This window comes from Peromyscus eremicus, chromosome X, assembly GCF_949786415.1.
Source record: "Peromyscus eremicus chromosome X, PerEre_H2_v1, whole genome shotgun sequence".
Lineage (NCBI taxonomy): Eukaryota > Metazoa > Chordata > Mammalia > Rodentia > Cricetidae > Peromyscus > Peromyscus eremicus.
In genome coordinates, this window is record NC_081439.1 from 124305958 (window position 1) to 124322893 (window position 16936).

Consider the following 16936-nt stretch of genomic DNA (forward strand, 5'->3'; position numbering starts at 1 on the left):
CCCATGAAGAAAACTAAATTTTCATTTGAAAGTGGTTATCAATATAAGATAGCTCGAGGTTCAGGATTTGGGCCTGTGTCCACTGCTTTCATCTCTAGAACTCCATCTGGTGCAGACCCATGAAGGCCCTGTGCATGCTGCCTCAGTCTCTGTGAGTTCATATGTGCATTGATATGGTTGATTTAGAGGACCTTGTTTCCTTGGTGTCCTCCATCCCTTCTGGCTCTTATACTCTTTCTGCCTCCTCTTCCTCAGAGTTTCCTGAGTCCTGAGGGGGAGGGATTTGATGGAGACATTCCATTTAGTGCTGAGTGTTCAAAGGTCTCCCACTTTTGGGTAATATCTGGATGTGAGTCTCTGTATTTGTTCCCATCTACTGCAGGGAGAAGTTTCTCTGATGATGGCTGAGCAAGGCACTGATGTGTGAGTAAAACAGAATGGTGTTATGAGTAATTTTATTGTGATGTCTTTTTTTTTAAAAAAAAACAGTAGTACTTGGTTTTTCCTTAGGTCTCTGGGCTTTCTAATCTCAGGTTGTTGGTCTCCCAAGCAGTGTCAGTATGGGTGACATCTGGTGAAGTGGGCCTTAAGTCAAATCAGATATTGGTTAATTACTTCCAAAGACTGTATAGTGACTTTTAGTTGTAGAACTTAAATTACAAGAATAAAGTAAAGTGGTGACATAATACAAAAATCAAACGTTGAAAGGACAGGTGATAAAAAACAAGGAGTAAAACTCAATATATTAAGAAAAAGCAAAAAGTAAGAAAAAATTGATTCTTCAAATTAAGATCACTCTATATAGACCAGGCTGGCTTGATTTTTGCTATTCTTCTGTCTCATCTTCTTGATTGTTCAGGTTTTTAGGGTATGTCACCATATTTGGCCAGAAGTGATTTTTTTTTTTAAATTGTGACTTCAAAGGTTACTGGTCAAATAAAATGTAGGAAAATAGAAAATCTTATGAAACAAATATCTGAAAATATGAAACAAATCTTGGAAAACATTTTCAGGAAGTAAGGTGTGTGTGAGGGTGGTGGGAACTAGTTCAGCAGCTGGTGAGTGATTCATTACCAAAACCACACCAAAATAAGGAATGAATCCAGTAATTAGAAAGGAAATAGCTTGCCATTGGAAGAACTGATGATGGATTGTAGTATACAAACAATGTGTGAAGGTGGATTTGGAATGAAAGGTGCTTTTCTAGTAAAGGAAGTTCTATTTGAAAATCTGCATGGTCACTGCTGATATTAAGCACTATAAAACTAAAAGGGCACGAAAGCATTTATGTCATGAAATATTCATCCTGAAACCTCAGACATGGAGGGCAGAGCCTAAACTCACCTAACCTTTCATTGGGGCTGTGCATGAGTTTAAGTTATAGCTAGTATTGCTTAACTATAAATGTTAACCCTTGGGTGCTTTCTTGCCACCCAGAATCTGCAAGAGTTTTATTAACTTTGAAAGAGTAGTCTGGGCATCTAGGGAATTTATAGAAAAATTATTTTCTGAAGAAATTTACATAAGTGACAAGGGATTGTCAATTTATATCAAAAATGAACTATTTATAAACTCCAAATGGCATTTAAATCTAAGAATGTCTTAAATAACACATTTTTGGGAAATTCTTATGAATAGAAAGAACTTAGTAGAGCTACTTTCAATGTGAGATATTCGTGTGTACATAATAAAAACAAACTATTTAATAGTCTTTATTTTTCTTCTTTTCTTTAAATTTGTAGGTAACACTGTTATAGTTCACAGATTTATGTATAAATTAAGCTCTTGTTTCTTCATCCAAGCATATTCTGACTGAGACCACATGCCTTTGAACCATTAAAATGCAGACACTCCCTTAACCCAATAGAGGAAGCATTATGCTAATTGGATTATGTGTAATTTCTTTTCCATTCCAATCAGACTCAAGCTTAGAGATTTCCATTCCTTCAGTCACATTTCTGGTGTTTTCTTTACCTGTTATCTCCCTGGAATGTTCCTGTCAATTTTCTTCATCCTCTGTCACAAAGTGGAGAGCAGCTCCCTCTTCTTTTCCTTTATCAGCATACTTAATATAATATTACTAAAGTCTGTAAGAACCTGAGGTTCTTGGTTTCAAATAATTACACCACATATGATCAAATACTTTGCTTACCTCTCTTAACATAGTGAAACAGTAAATAGTCCTTGACTGTATATTAAAGTCTGTAAATGCTTATCTTGGCAAAATCTACCTCTGACAGCTTGATAAATGGAGTGGACTTGTACAGGTGCCAAGTTAGCAGCCTGGCAAAGAGAAAAGATTAGGCTACATTTTTCTGTTGGATGTCTGTATGTGGCAATACCCTAAACCTATAATATGCTAGAATGACACCCTGAAACAAATGCATGGGTTTTAACTAAGGTTGAATAAACAAATGATGAAATTCCGAGTGGCTCCCTTCTGTGAATTTGAAAGTTGGCACTTGAATTTAACTCTGACATGAATATGTATTCTAGAGTATTACAACTTGGTTTACTTTGTCTCTTAAAGTTCAAAGAGGGCAATCAACATCATTACAAATTGAATATGGCACACAGTGGGCACATATTCCTGCTTAACAGCCAGTCGGAATTAGAAAGAGTAGTGTGTTTTAAGGATGATTTATATAATGCTACATCTTGTACTGAAAGTAACTTAAAACACTAGAAAACAGTATTTTACATATGTGTCTTAAATCCCCTCAGAATGTGTAAACATTGTGTTGTCTTACCACAGCAGCAGGTAAATTCTATGTGGATTACTGTGATGTAGAATTTCAGGTTCATAAGGCTTTACACAACAAATTTATTCAGAAGAAAGAAAGAGGGTACACTAGAAAATCTTAGATATTTGGATATTTGTCTCTAGTGTTGCTGGGATAAATGAAACATATGCAAAATAAGAAAACAAAGCATTATTCAAGTCATGCCTTTTTTGTTCCCAGGCAGCATCAATGACTCCTGGTATATTCCTGGTCAGGGATATAATGTTCTTATTGCTATGGTCTTTCATTATTTGCTTTCCCAGTGTGGGCTTCTACTTGACTGTGTGAGTGATGGAGCAATTGTTCATTTTTATTTTTAGTATAATGTATCAGAATGGGAATTATTATTTGTCTCTGTTTGGACCAAGTTTGGTATATGTGTTCTCTGAACTCAAATTAATTATTTAGTACAAGTTGGATAAAATATATGAAGTCTTTCACTTATCATTTGTTGCTTAATTTGCTTGTTTGAGTTTGGCTCTGTATTATACTGATGTTTATGCTTAAGGTTCAAAATTTATACTTATGTTTATTGGTTTGTTACATGACTATTTGGTTGAGTAGCTCATATCATCAAGATATATTTTACTGTTTCTCTCTTTCCTCAGATGAAGTCTAACTTATATATTCAGAGAGAATACTATGCAAAAATTATGTTGTTTAATGTCTTTATTAAAACATTAAAATTTTTAAATTCACAGAGGACTTACACATATAATCCAAATGTTCTTTTCTCTTATTTCTTCAGAATAGCCATATTCTCCTTTATAAATTCTAACCAATGTTTTTCCATTTTTGTGACTTTACTTAAGCTACCTAAAGTTAAAACATCAGATATGGGAACTAAAAATTAAATATTTTTCTATTCTTTCAACTCCACTTATACTTTTAGTTCTTGTAACTTTATCTTTATTATGCCTAATTATTAAATTTGGTATTCAATGCAAATGAGAAAAGCTATGAAGAAAATACATTTCCATAAAGTCTGTTTTCAGTCCGGCAACTTAACATAAGTGTTGTATTTTTACACTGTATGAAAATGTATTGCTCTGATTGATGTAATAAAAAGATGAATAGCCAATAGCAAGGAAGAGGTTAGGAGGGACTTCCAGGGAGAGCGAGCACTCTGAGAAGAGAGGCAGAGAAGCTAGCCAGAAGCAGACAAGTCAGACACACAAAATGGGATAGAGATAAAAGCCATATGGTAGAACATAGATTCATAAAAATATTGGTTAATTTAAGTTGTAAGAGTTAGTTAGAAACAAGCCTAAGCTATAGGCTGAGATTTCATAATTAAGAAGTCTCCATGCCATTATTTGGGAGCTGGCTGGCAGAACAGAGAAAGACTCCTTACACACCAGCTGCAACCTTCCTTTCCCCTTGCCAAGATCTCCCATGGATCCCACAGACCATACCATCCTAACCTCCCTCCCCCCATTTATCCCTGTATCTCAGCCCACAACTCCATCAGCCACCCCCTCCAGACCTAATCCCCCAGTCTCAAGCCCTGCTTTGCAGCAGAAAGCCCATGGCAGACTTTCCTGCCCCCTGCTCCTATCTCTTGTGGATTCTACAGATCTTCTCCTTCTAATCTTCCTCTCCCCACTTGTTGCTTTGTCCCAGACTCCAACTTCAGCAGGCACCCCCTGCTAACCAAAGGGTCCCTCCCCCCATACCAACAAGTAAGTTGAAAGCAGACACACACCTCTCCTACTGCTCCTGAGATCCAGTCTCCCCCATTCATATCCCACCATCTCATTCTCAGCTCTGTAGCAGGAAACATGCTGTGGTCTCCATTTCCTAACTGACTCTATCCCCAATGCATCACAAAGACTATCTCCTCCAACCTATTTTCCCCCAAGTTTTCTTAATATCCCAGTGTCTAATACCAGCATATGTTCCCTGTGAATACACCAGATGAGCAGGACAGGAAATCAGGCAAAACACAGCAATCACAGTCTTCAAAAATCAGAGAGGATACAGAAACTAAGGGACAAAAAAACTTACCCAATAAAAACAAACCCAGAAATCAGCACCTAGACCTATAATCATCCCAACTCAATGTTAAGACACTAACATAAAAACACAATCAATAGGAGTGATGACAAAAGTATGTGTCCACTAGAGCCCAGCTATCCTTGCACAGCAGGCCCTGAATATTCAAACATAGGTGAAGCACAAGGAAAAGACCTTAAAACGGCTTTTAGGATTATGATAGAGGTCCTTAAAAAGGAAATGAATAAACTCCTTAAAGAAATTCAGGAAAACACTAAGAAACATTGTAAGGAAATAAATAAAATTGTTCAAGACCTAAATTGGAAATAGAATCAATAAAGAAAATCCAAACTGAGGAGATAAAAAATTTAGGAATTTAAACAGAAACTACAGAGGCAAGCTTGACCAACAGAATATAAGAGATAGAAGAGAGAACTCTTTCCGAAGTTGCATCTTGCAAGCTATTTGATCATAATGATGAGAAAAGGAAGTAGTATTCTATTAGTTCCAACAGTGGGATCATTGCTGTGACAAACATGACAATTTTGGAATTGTGGACTGTAAATATCTTAGAATGCTACAAGAAAAGCTGACTGAATCATTCCTGTGGGAGTCTGAAAAACAAGAATACTGTGATAAATACATACTATGGCATGCTGGCTTTATGAGGTTTCAGAGGGTACAAGGACTCCACTGGGAACTGAGCTAGAGAACATTCATATGTTAGATCCTGGCAAAAAGTTTGGCTTCATTATGTCCATGTCCTGAGAAATTAAGAGAGGCTGAATTCAAAAACTATTGGATTGATTCATTAGGCAGTGTAAAATTAAAAGATAGTACACAGGCTATATCTTGGTTGCTGTTCACCAGTTTTATTCAGGTTTACAGTAGAAAGAGCAAAACATGATGCAGAAAGATAAGAGAAATAGGATATTTGATTGGGAAAGGTACGTGTGGGCAAGCATTTCAGATAAGAGAGTGCTGATGACAAAGCATCTATAATTGTTACAGAATTTAACACCATTAAAGAAAAAAAACATGGCACAGGGCAAGGAGAAAAGTATATCCTAATGGGAAGGCTCCTACCTATCAAAGGCTCTATTTAGTGAAAATGCAAATTCATTTCAATGGAGATAGCCAATAATAAGAATAAAGCTGAAGGAGTTTCTTTTTTTAAAACAACAACCTTTGCAAGTGTTCCACCAGGATCAGCAAACAGGGGGCCAATGCAACTGTCAACTAAGGATGTCATGCTAAATTTCAACTGGCAATGGAACTTATAAGCATCGTACAGGGCCTTACATGCATAAAAGATTCAAGAGTAAGGGGTCGTGGATGTTTGTGTCAAGGTTCTTAAAGACTATTGAGGCAGAAGAAAATGTGGCACAGATGTGAAGAAAATGTGTGCATATCTGGAAAAAGAACATTATGTAATAGGGCTATATAGTTAGCAAAACTTTGTTCTTGTAACAAAGCAGGAACATGTCTATTGCCTGTGAATAGCAGCAAAAGTAAATAGTGTTGTAGGAATTGCTGGAGCAAAGTAGACAAGTAGGAGGATGTGAGATCAAAGTGAAGAGGCAGGAGACTGCAACAGTTCCCTGAGACAGAGCCTGCCAGCACCCAACTGGACTAAGAGCTGAGTCTTTATCCTCATACCCAAAGACCCCAGCCCCTAGGCTTTGGGCCCAGGGGCACAACCCTGTGCCCCTACATCTCCACCCATTGCAGTTCCAGCTTCAGGCCAGTTGGCAGGCAGACCTCCTGCACACAGGACAGACCACCACCATCCCCCATCACCCTGTAACTCAAGCCCCACCTCCCCCAAATCCCACTCACCCTCCAAGACTGCAACTGTTCCCTGAGACAGAGCCTGCCAGCACCCAACTGGACTAAAAAGCCAGTTGGCAGGCAGACATCCTGCAGACAGGTCAGACTACCACATCTACCACATGGTAAGACGGCAGCTACTCCCTGAGACAGAGTTCACTAACAACAGTTGGACTAAGAGCTGCTCCCAGCCGGGTGGTGGTGGTGCATGCCTTTAATCCCAGCACTCAGGAGGCAGAGCCAGGAGGATCTCTGTGAGTTCGAGGCCAGCCTGGTCTACAAAGTGAGTTCCAGGAAAGGTGCAAAACTACACAGAGAAACCCTGTCTCGAAAAACAAAACAAAACAAAAAAAAAAAAAGAGCTGCTCCCTAAAACGAGAAGTCCATCAGCATTGACTAGACCTAGAACTCCCATTGGATCAAGAATATCAATCAGACCAAGAGAGGCTCCCACAGACACAGACACCGCTTGCACCAAGTGGAAAAAGAGATGGGTAGATTCCAGTGCAAAAATACAGTTATTAACATAAAAACATATATGGCTCCATCAGAACCTACATCAGCAAGACCTGAACATCCCAACACAGAAGAAAAAGAAGATATCGACGATAAAAATGACTTTAAGAAGATATTAGAGATCTTAAGAGAAGAAATGAAAATTTCCCTTAAAGAAATCAAAGAAAAGTCAAACAAATAAAATGGGAAGAAATCGGTAAATCCCTTGAAAATCAAGAGAAAGCAATTATACTATTGAGGGAAACAGTTCAAGATTTCAAAACTGAAATGGAGTCAATAAAGAAGACACAAATTGAGGTAATGCTGGAAGTAGAAAATCTGAGTAAATGAACAGGAACTACAGATGCAAGTATAACCAACAGAATGCAAGAAATGGAAGAGCGGATCTCTGGCATTGAAGATACAGTAGAAGAAACAGATTGATCAGTCAAAAAAAAAAAAAAAAACTAAAACCAACAAAGTCATGACCCAAAATGTCCAGGAATTTTGGGACAGCATGAAAAGATCAAACCGAAGAATAATAGGGATAGAAGAAGGAGAAGAATACCAACTCAAAGGCACAGAAAATATATTCAACAAAATCATAGAAGAAAACTTTCCCAACCTAAAGAAGGAAATGCCTGTAAAAGTACAAGAAGGTTACAGAACACCAAATAGACTGGATCCAAAAAAAAAAGTCCCCACGCCACATAATAATCAAACCACTAAACATACAGAATAAAGAAAAAATATTAAGAGCTGCACAGGAAAAAGGCCAAGTAACATATAAAGGCATACCCATAAGAATAACACCTGACTTCTCAATGGAGACTCTAAAAGTCAGAAGGTCATGGGCAGATGTTATGCACATACTAAGAGACCGTGCCAACCCAGACTATTATACTCAGCAAAACTCTCAATCAACATAGACAGAGTAAACAAAATATTCCATGATAAAACCAGATTTAAACAATATCTCTGCAGAAATCCAGCCCTACAGAAAGCATTTCAAGAAAAAATCCAAACTAAGGAAGTTAGATACACCTATGAAAACAGAGGCAATAGATAGTCCCATACCAACTAATACCAAAGAAAGGAAACATACAACACTACCACCCCAAAATAACAGGAATTAACAATCACTGGTCATTAGTATCCATCAATATCTATGGCCTCAATTGACATATAAAAAGACACAGGTTAACAGAATGGATATAAAATAAGATCCATCCATTTGCTGAATACAAGAAACACAACTCAACTTCAAAGACAGACACTACCTCAGAATAAAAGGCTAGAAAAAGACTTTCCAATCAAAAGGATTTAAGAAGCAGGCTTGTGTAGCTATCCTAATATCTAATAAAATAGACTTCAAACTAAAATCAATTGAAAGAGATCAGGAAGGACACTACATATTTATCACAGGGAAAATTCAACAAGATGAAGTCTCAACTCTGAATATTTATGCCCCAGATACAAGCCACCGGCATTCATAAAAGAAACATTACTAAAGTTTAAATTGCTCATCAAACCCCATACACTAGCAGTGAGAGACTTCAGCACCCCACTCTCATCAATGGACAGGTCTGCCAGACAGAAACTTAACAGAGAAATAAGGAAACTAACAGACATTATGACTCAAATAGACTTAATAGATATCTACACAATATTCCACCCTAACACAAAAGAATATACCTTCTTTTCAGCACCCCATGGAACCTTCTCCAAAATCAACCACATGCTTAGTTACAAATCAAATTTCAACAGATAAAAAAAATTGAAATAAACTCTTGTGTCTTATCAGACCACCATGGCCTAAAGTTAGACTTGAACAACAACAAAAATTACAGAAAGCCTACAATCTCATGGAAACTGAATAGTGCCAAATTGAATCACCAATAGATCAAGGAAGAAATAATGAAAGAAATTAAAGATTTCCTAGGATTCAATGAAAATGAATGTACAACATTCCCAAATTTATGGGACACTATGAAAGCAGTGATAAGAGGGAAATTTCATAGCTCTAAATGCCCACATAAAGAAGTTAGAGAAATCTCACACTAGTGACTTAACAACACAACTGAAAGCTCTAGAACAAGAAGAAGCAAACTCACCCAGGAGAAACAGATGCCAGGAAAAAATCAAATTGAGAGCAGAAATCAATAAAATAGGAACAAAGAGAACAATACAAAGAATCAATGAAACAAAAAGTTGGTTCTTTGAGAAAATCGACAAGATAGATTAGCTGTTATCCAAATTAACCAAAAAGCAGAGAAAGCATCCAAATTAACAAAATCAGAAATGAAAAGGGGGACATAACAACTGAAAATGAGGAAATACAGAGAATCATCAGGTCATACTTCAAAAACCAATACTCTACAAAATTGGAAAATCTGAAAGAAATGGATGATTTTCTGGATATGTACCCCATATCTAAGTTAAATCAAGACCAGATAAACTATGTATATAGACCAATAACCCCTAAGGAAATAGAAACAGTCATTAAAAGTCTCCCAACCAAAATGAGCCCAAGGACCAGATGGTTTCAGCAGAGAATTCTGCCAGATTTTCACAGAAGAGCTAGTAGCAATACTCTTCAAATTGTTCCACACCATAGAAACAGAAGGAACATTACCAAATTCTTTTTATGAGGCTATAGTTAGCCTGATACCCAAACCACACAGAGATTCAACAAAAAAAGAATTATAGACCAATCTCCCTCATGAACATTGATGCAAAAATACTCAATAAAATACTGGCTAACTGAATCCAGGAACACATCAAAAAAATTATTCACCATGACCAAGTAGGCTTCATCCCAGGGATGTAAGGATGGTTCAACATACAAAAATCTGTCAATGTAATCCACCATATAAACAAACTGAAAGAAAAAAAACCAATGATCATCTCATTGGATGCTGAAAAAGCCTTTCACAAAATCCAACACCCCTTCATGATAAAGGTTCTAGAGAGATCAGGAATAAAAGGAACATACCTAAACATAATAAAGGCAATTTACAGCAAGCCCTACAGCCAACATCAAATTAAATGTAGAGAAACTCAAAGCGATTCCACTAAAATTAGGAACAAGACAAGGCTGTCCACTTTCCCCATACTTATTCAATATAGTACTTGAGGTTCTAGCTAGAGCAATAAGACAACAAAAGGAGATCAAGGGGATACAATTTGGAAAGGAAGAAGTCAAACTTTCATTATTTGCAGACGATATGATAGCATACATAAGTAACCCCAAAAATTCTACCAGGGAACTCCTACAACTGATAAACTCCTTCAGTAAGGTGGCAGGATTCAAGACTAACTCAAAAAAAATCAGTATCCCTCCTATATACAAATGAAAAAGCGGCTGAGAAAGAAATCAGAGAAACATCACCCTTTACAATAGCCACAAATGATATAAAATACCTTGGGGTAACTCTACCTAAGCAAGTGAAAGACCTGTATGATAAGAACTTTAAGTCTCTGAAGAAAGAAATTGAAGAAGATATCAGAAAATGGAAAGATCTCCCATGCTCATGGATAGGTAGAATCAACATAGTAAAAATGGCAATCTTGCCAGGCGGTGGTGGCGCACGCCTTAAATCCCAGCACTCGGGAGGCAGAGCCAGGCGGAGCTCTGTGAGTTTGAGGGCAGCCTGGGCTACCAAGTGAGTTCCAGGAAAAGGCGCAAAGCTACACAGAGAAACCGTGTCTAGAAATACCAAAAAAAAAAAAAAAAAAAAAAAATGGCAATCTTACCGAAAGCAATATACAGATTCAATGGGATCTCCATCAAAATCCCAACACAATTCTTCACAGACTTGGAAAGAACAATGCTTAACTTTATATGGAAAAACAAAAAAAACCTAGGATAGTTAAAAGAATTCTGTATAATAAAGCAACCTCTGGAGGCACCATGATCCCTGACCTTAAGCTCTACTATAGAGCTATAGTAATAAAAAGAGCTTAAAAACCGAATCTAACCCAATCAGGCCTGTCAAATTTTTAATATGAAGAACAGATGTGTTGTCGAACAGTTCTAAAACTTCTGGTAGATTCTTATGACACAATAGAGAGCCAAAGCAATAGATACATATATCTGGTCATCAGTTTTATAAAACCTCTGTTCAAGATTAGGATTATCAGGCCAATAATCTCTAATTTCTTGGCTAATTATGTATTTTTACTTCTAAAATTTTGACAGTTTTTAGGTAAAAGAAGGAGAATGTTGCATGTTGGTTTTTGACACTATAAAAACAATATAAAGAAGATCTATAGATAATTCAATTATGCTGAAAATGAGAAGTCACACTTCTCAGTCAAACAAATGTTAACTGAAGATCAATGTGTGAGGTAATCCAGACTTGCTCTACTGAGAAAAAAATAATCAAACCTTTTCTGTGTACTTGGTAAGCTAATGAACATATTTTAAAATAAAATTTACTCAGGATGACAAAAAAAAAGACCAAAGTGAAGAGGCAGACAAAAAGAGAATTTTGTGTTCTATTATAAGGCCTTGTATTCAAAGCAGTGAGTATGATATAAGTGATCAAATTTCAGGCAACCTATAAAAATACAGCCAGCAGGAATTTTTGGCAAATTAAAAGTTGGATATGAAAGTAATATAGAAGACAATGAAAACTTTGCAGATTAAAATTAATTAAAATAATATCATTAACCAAAAATACCATAGAAGGTGATGATTTATTTGGAGAAATCAGGACTTTGCTTAAGGTATATTAATTTGGATTTATAAAATATACATCAGTAAATAACTGTATGTAATTATTAAGAGTTTAGTATTAGGTTGGGCATGGTGGGGCATATCTTTAATCCCAGCAGTTGAGAGGCAGGGGTAGAGGCAGGTAGTTATCCGTGAGTTCAAGGTCAAACTGTAGTGAGTTCGAGGCCCACACATAGCTAAATTGTGAGACCTTGTGTAAAAGAAACAAAGAATTTAGCATGGAATTTCAGTAGGAAATATAAATGCAACAGTCATCACAATGTAAGTAACTTGGAAAGCCCTAATAATGAATGGCATGATGTCAGGGTAGACTAAAAGTAAGAAAACAATATTCAAGGATCAATACTTCAGTATTTTAATATTTGGAAATAAGGGATATGAGGAAGACTCAACCACAGAGACCCATTAAAATTAAGCAAAACGGTATGGGTATTTTCCAAGAAATCAATTAATAATAGTATACTAGGAAAGAGACAACAATCAAATATTTCCACTTCTATTGAAGGATCAAGTAACAAGACAAATAAGAACATAGCACAGGATAGAAAAACAAGGAAGCAATTTGTTAGCAGTACATAGCTGCCTCAGGGAATCAAATATTTTCATCAGATAACAGTCATGTTATATCAAAAGAAGGAATGTAGAAATTGATATTCATCCAAACGTTGAACCCAGGTTACATGGCTCCTAACAACAATTGATAAATATTTTGCTTAAGCACTTTCAGTATAATTATTCTCTATTATCTTAGCAATGACAAACAACCATTCCCATTTTTGGTGAAGTGCTCATGTTCCCTTATGTTGAATATGTAGACATATTATTTCCTATTCATCATTTAAAGTTCTGCCTTTGTGGTCACAAAATATAAATTACTATTGCAGATGTCACTTGTAGTATTTTTAAAAGCTTATTTTTTTTTCTTTACTTTCACTAGACATAAACGTTTTGGGGATAGCAATTGTGCATGTGATGAACATCCGAAAGTAGCCACTACCCAGGTTCATGAACTCTCTGCTTTAGTCAGTCAGTCTCCTTCCACTACTCTATTCTCCAGTGACACATGATATAAAAAAGTACTCTTTTATTTTGGTTTTTTGAGACAGGGTTTCTCTGTGTAGCTTTGCATCTTTCCTGGATCTCTCTCTGTAGACCAAGCTGGCCTCGAACTCAAAAAGCACTCTTACGTTCATATCATTGTTCTCTACTATCCACTATAAATACTACTCCTCTCCTCCAGATTACTGTTCTGACTTGCTGTGGCTCACTCTTTCCATGTTTCATATGTCTACTACCAAGCTTCTGTAAGTCCTTTATAAGAAACAATCAAAGGTCTGAGTTTTATTATTTTCAAGACTGGACATTTGATCTCTAGCTCTAAACTAAGTGCCCAATCAGTAAAACCCAGGCACTTTCCTAGTACTCCTATCAGTAAGTGATAAATCCAGTGCTACTCCAAATTCCATCCCATAGCCAGTATTAACCCACCCTGAAAATGAGTTCAGCATATAATGTCAGAAAATATAATTATCCCATTATAAAACAGTATTGCTTCAAAGTCACTCAAGTATCCATGATGATGAATTTATCAGAAATATAAAATTACCTGCCACTCACAGGTAAGAGAATGTTTCAGAAAAAGAAAAAGCATTAAGCAAAATTGAGTGGCTAAAAGTCACCAATTGTCTAATTTTCCGTACATCCACAGAAACCTTCAGAGGACTCATCAAGGTCAGATTTCCACTGGTTAGCTTTGATTTGTAAATGATGCACTTTGGACACATTGAACAATATGTATCAGTTAATTTTTTTCATGTCTTTCCAAAGTTTATTAGAATACCACAATCAATTTTAATTGTATACTTAATTTGGCCAGTGGTGAGGAAGAACAAATGCAATCTGAAGAAGTTCTATGCTGCATAAAATATTCTCTTATATTCTTTTCTGATAGACTGAATATTCCCCCATCTCAATGTTCACTGTTTGAAATGAAACAAAAATCTCCCTTGTATAACTTTTTGTAAATTACATATATCTTTCTGTCTTGCTGTGCTAATGAATGCTTTTCTCTGTAAGGAATGATCTTGCTACTTATAACCTTATATCATCTTATATCTGCTCATCAGGTCCCAGTCTTAGAACAGTCAATCTCCTTGTTCCACATCCAATATTTACAACACTTTACTTTGAACTAAATAGGCTCTCAGTGTTGATACCTAAGTTCTGATTTAACCAGACATTAGTTCCTTTAATAACAGTATGTCATAAAGGAACATAAACATTAGAGCAGAAACTATACATGCTACTGATGTTCTCCCATTCCCAAAGCACCCACTATTCCTTTACTTATTATATTCCTATTGTCTTATTCATCTTTCATTTGCTGTGATAGATCACTCTAGTATAAGCAATTCATTACACTTATCATTAAGATTAGTAGACTCTCTGAACCCAACATGTCCTGTATGTTCACTCCATTTGTACACATTGTAGGAGCTGGGAAACTAAGGGAAGGAATTAAATGAAACACAGTACCCACTACAGAAAAAGCAGATACAGAAAGTATTGATGCCAATGCACTAGCCAGCATGTTAATATTCTGGGAGCACAGTGAGAGATCACATAACACAGGTAAATATAATCAAAAAGAGCTTCATGAGAAGATGATACATAAGTTGATTTTTGGAGACTAAGCAAAGACTAGACAACATCAATGGGTCAATTACCGGACTATATGGGAAAACCAACTGGAGGTATAAAGTGGAATGTATGAAGAATTTCAAGCCGGGTGGTGGTGGTGTACACCTTTAATCCCAGCACTTGGGAGGCAGAGCCAGGCGCATCTCTGTGAGTTTGAGGCCAGCCTGGTCTACAAAGTGAGTTCCAGGAAAGGCACAAAGCTACAAAGAGAAACCCTGTCTCAAAAAAAAATAAAAGAGAGAGAGAATTTCAAGCGCTTTAGTATTGCTATGCTTGGTGGTTAATACTGATCATCAACTTGACTGTTACCTGGGAGAGAAGCCTTTTAACACAACCATAAGGGTTTGTATATATTATGTTAGTCTGTGGGCAAGCCTTGGATGAATCATCCAGGTTGGGGTAAATGATGTGGGAAGACCCACCTTAACCCCATTCCATTCACTGGAATCCTACATTAAATAAATTAAGTGAGCTGAACAATAGCATTCATGATTCTATGCTTCCTTGCTGTGTGTGAAATGTGCCTTAAGTTCCTCACCATGAAGAAATGTATCCTCTTGAATTTTTAGAGGAAATAAATCTTTCCTTATGTTGATTTTGTCACTGTAGCAGTGAGAAAAGTGATTAATACATATTCAAGCATGGGTAATACATTGCTACATAGGGCAAAAGATGGGCCAAGATGACATTGAGGAGGAAAGAAAAAAATCATCTCAAATGTTCAGGGGTGATTTAGTACAGAGGTAGAATTTAAAACTCATATTGCTTTTAATATATAGCAATGCTATAAAACTGCTTCAACAGACTTTTGTAGGCAGGGTTTTCTGTCCCACCAGTCAGTTCTCTCCTGTCAGTCAGCTCCCAAATAACCACAATGAGACTTTCTGTTAAATACAAATGCTCAGTACATAACTTAAGCTTGTTATGTACTGAGCATTTAAAACTAAAATTAACTCTTAAAACTAAAATTAACCAATAATTCTTATCTATGCTCTAACATGTTGTGGTAACTTTTTTTTTTGACATAGCATGTTCATCTCCTGCCTCCTCTGTATCTCACTGGTGATTCTGCCCTCCTCTTCTTCCCAGTGTTCTCTCAGTCAGGTTCTCCTACCTAATCTTTTCCTGCCTAGCTATTGGGCAGTTGGCTCTTTATTAAACTAATGAGAGTAATGCATATTCACAGTATACAAAAGGATTATTCCAAAGCATTTACTCCTTTTTGTTGAATTCAAAATTTAGTGCTAACACAGTAAAATGATATTGCCATTTCTTTTACCATTTATTATAAAACAATACTCAGAGATAAATATCAAAGATAAAAACCCAAAATAATCACAAGCAACCATGACATATACTGTCATCATCCACTTCCTGCCTCAAAAAGGCCACTCAAGCCCTTTAGCCCACCACATCCTTTTCCAAGGGCCTTTATTTATCTTGTCCCAAGTCTGTCAGGGAACTCCATGATCCATTCTGGCCAGCTGCATGTGAACCTCGCCTCCTGAACCAAGTGCTCTATTCCATTGGACATCAGACCACAACCTAGACAAAATTCCCATAACATTTCTCCCTTTTTATCTAATTAAAAAGGAAAGATTCTAACTCTAACACAGTAAAATTATATACAATAAAAGTAATTATCAGGTGTTGTCAAAATACAAAGGAAAGACATTAACCTAAAAAAAAACCTATATACAACAAGAACAATTATCAAGTAATAAATGTATTAACAATGTCCAGTCAATTTGTAGTTGGCATTTTAGAAAAGTTACTCCATCATCTGTCTTTTCCTGAAGAGTCCAAAGTTTCCTATCTAATTATGTTTTACCATGATTAAGGAGAACTGTAACTATCTAGTCTTCAACTCCACCAAAGACCTAAGTATTATCTAAGTAAACAGAAAGTGTAGAACAAGAAACTTCTAAAATTAAGAAAAAGAACAGAAACAGCTGTCTGCCTGGAGAGTAACCCTAGGTTCCTCTGTGATGTTGGGGCATCCAACTTCAGCCTACAGGCCTAGAACATTTGACACAATTCTGAGAAGTAGGAATTTTGAAGGATTATCCCATCTGGTCTTGGCAAAGTTCAGCAGTCACTTTTCCTGTTGCCCTCATTGCCCAGTTTGGACAGCATAGTGTCAACAGTCGAGACAAGGGCAGTTCGTTGCCTAAATGGCTAGCTTTTATCACAAAGAAAATAAACTCCAAATGGGGCAGTGGTGGTGCACACCTTTAATCCTAGCACTCAGGAGGCAGAGGCAGGTGGATCTCTGTGAGTTCAAGGCCAGCCTGGTCTACAAAGCAAGTTCTAGGACAGGCTCCAAAGCTACACAAAGAAACCCTGTCTCAAGAAAACAAAAAAAAAAAGAAGAGAAAAAGAAAATAAACTC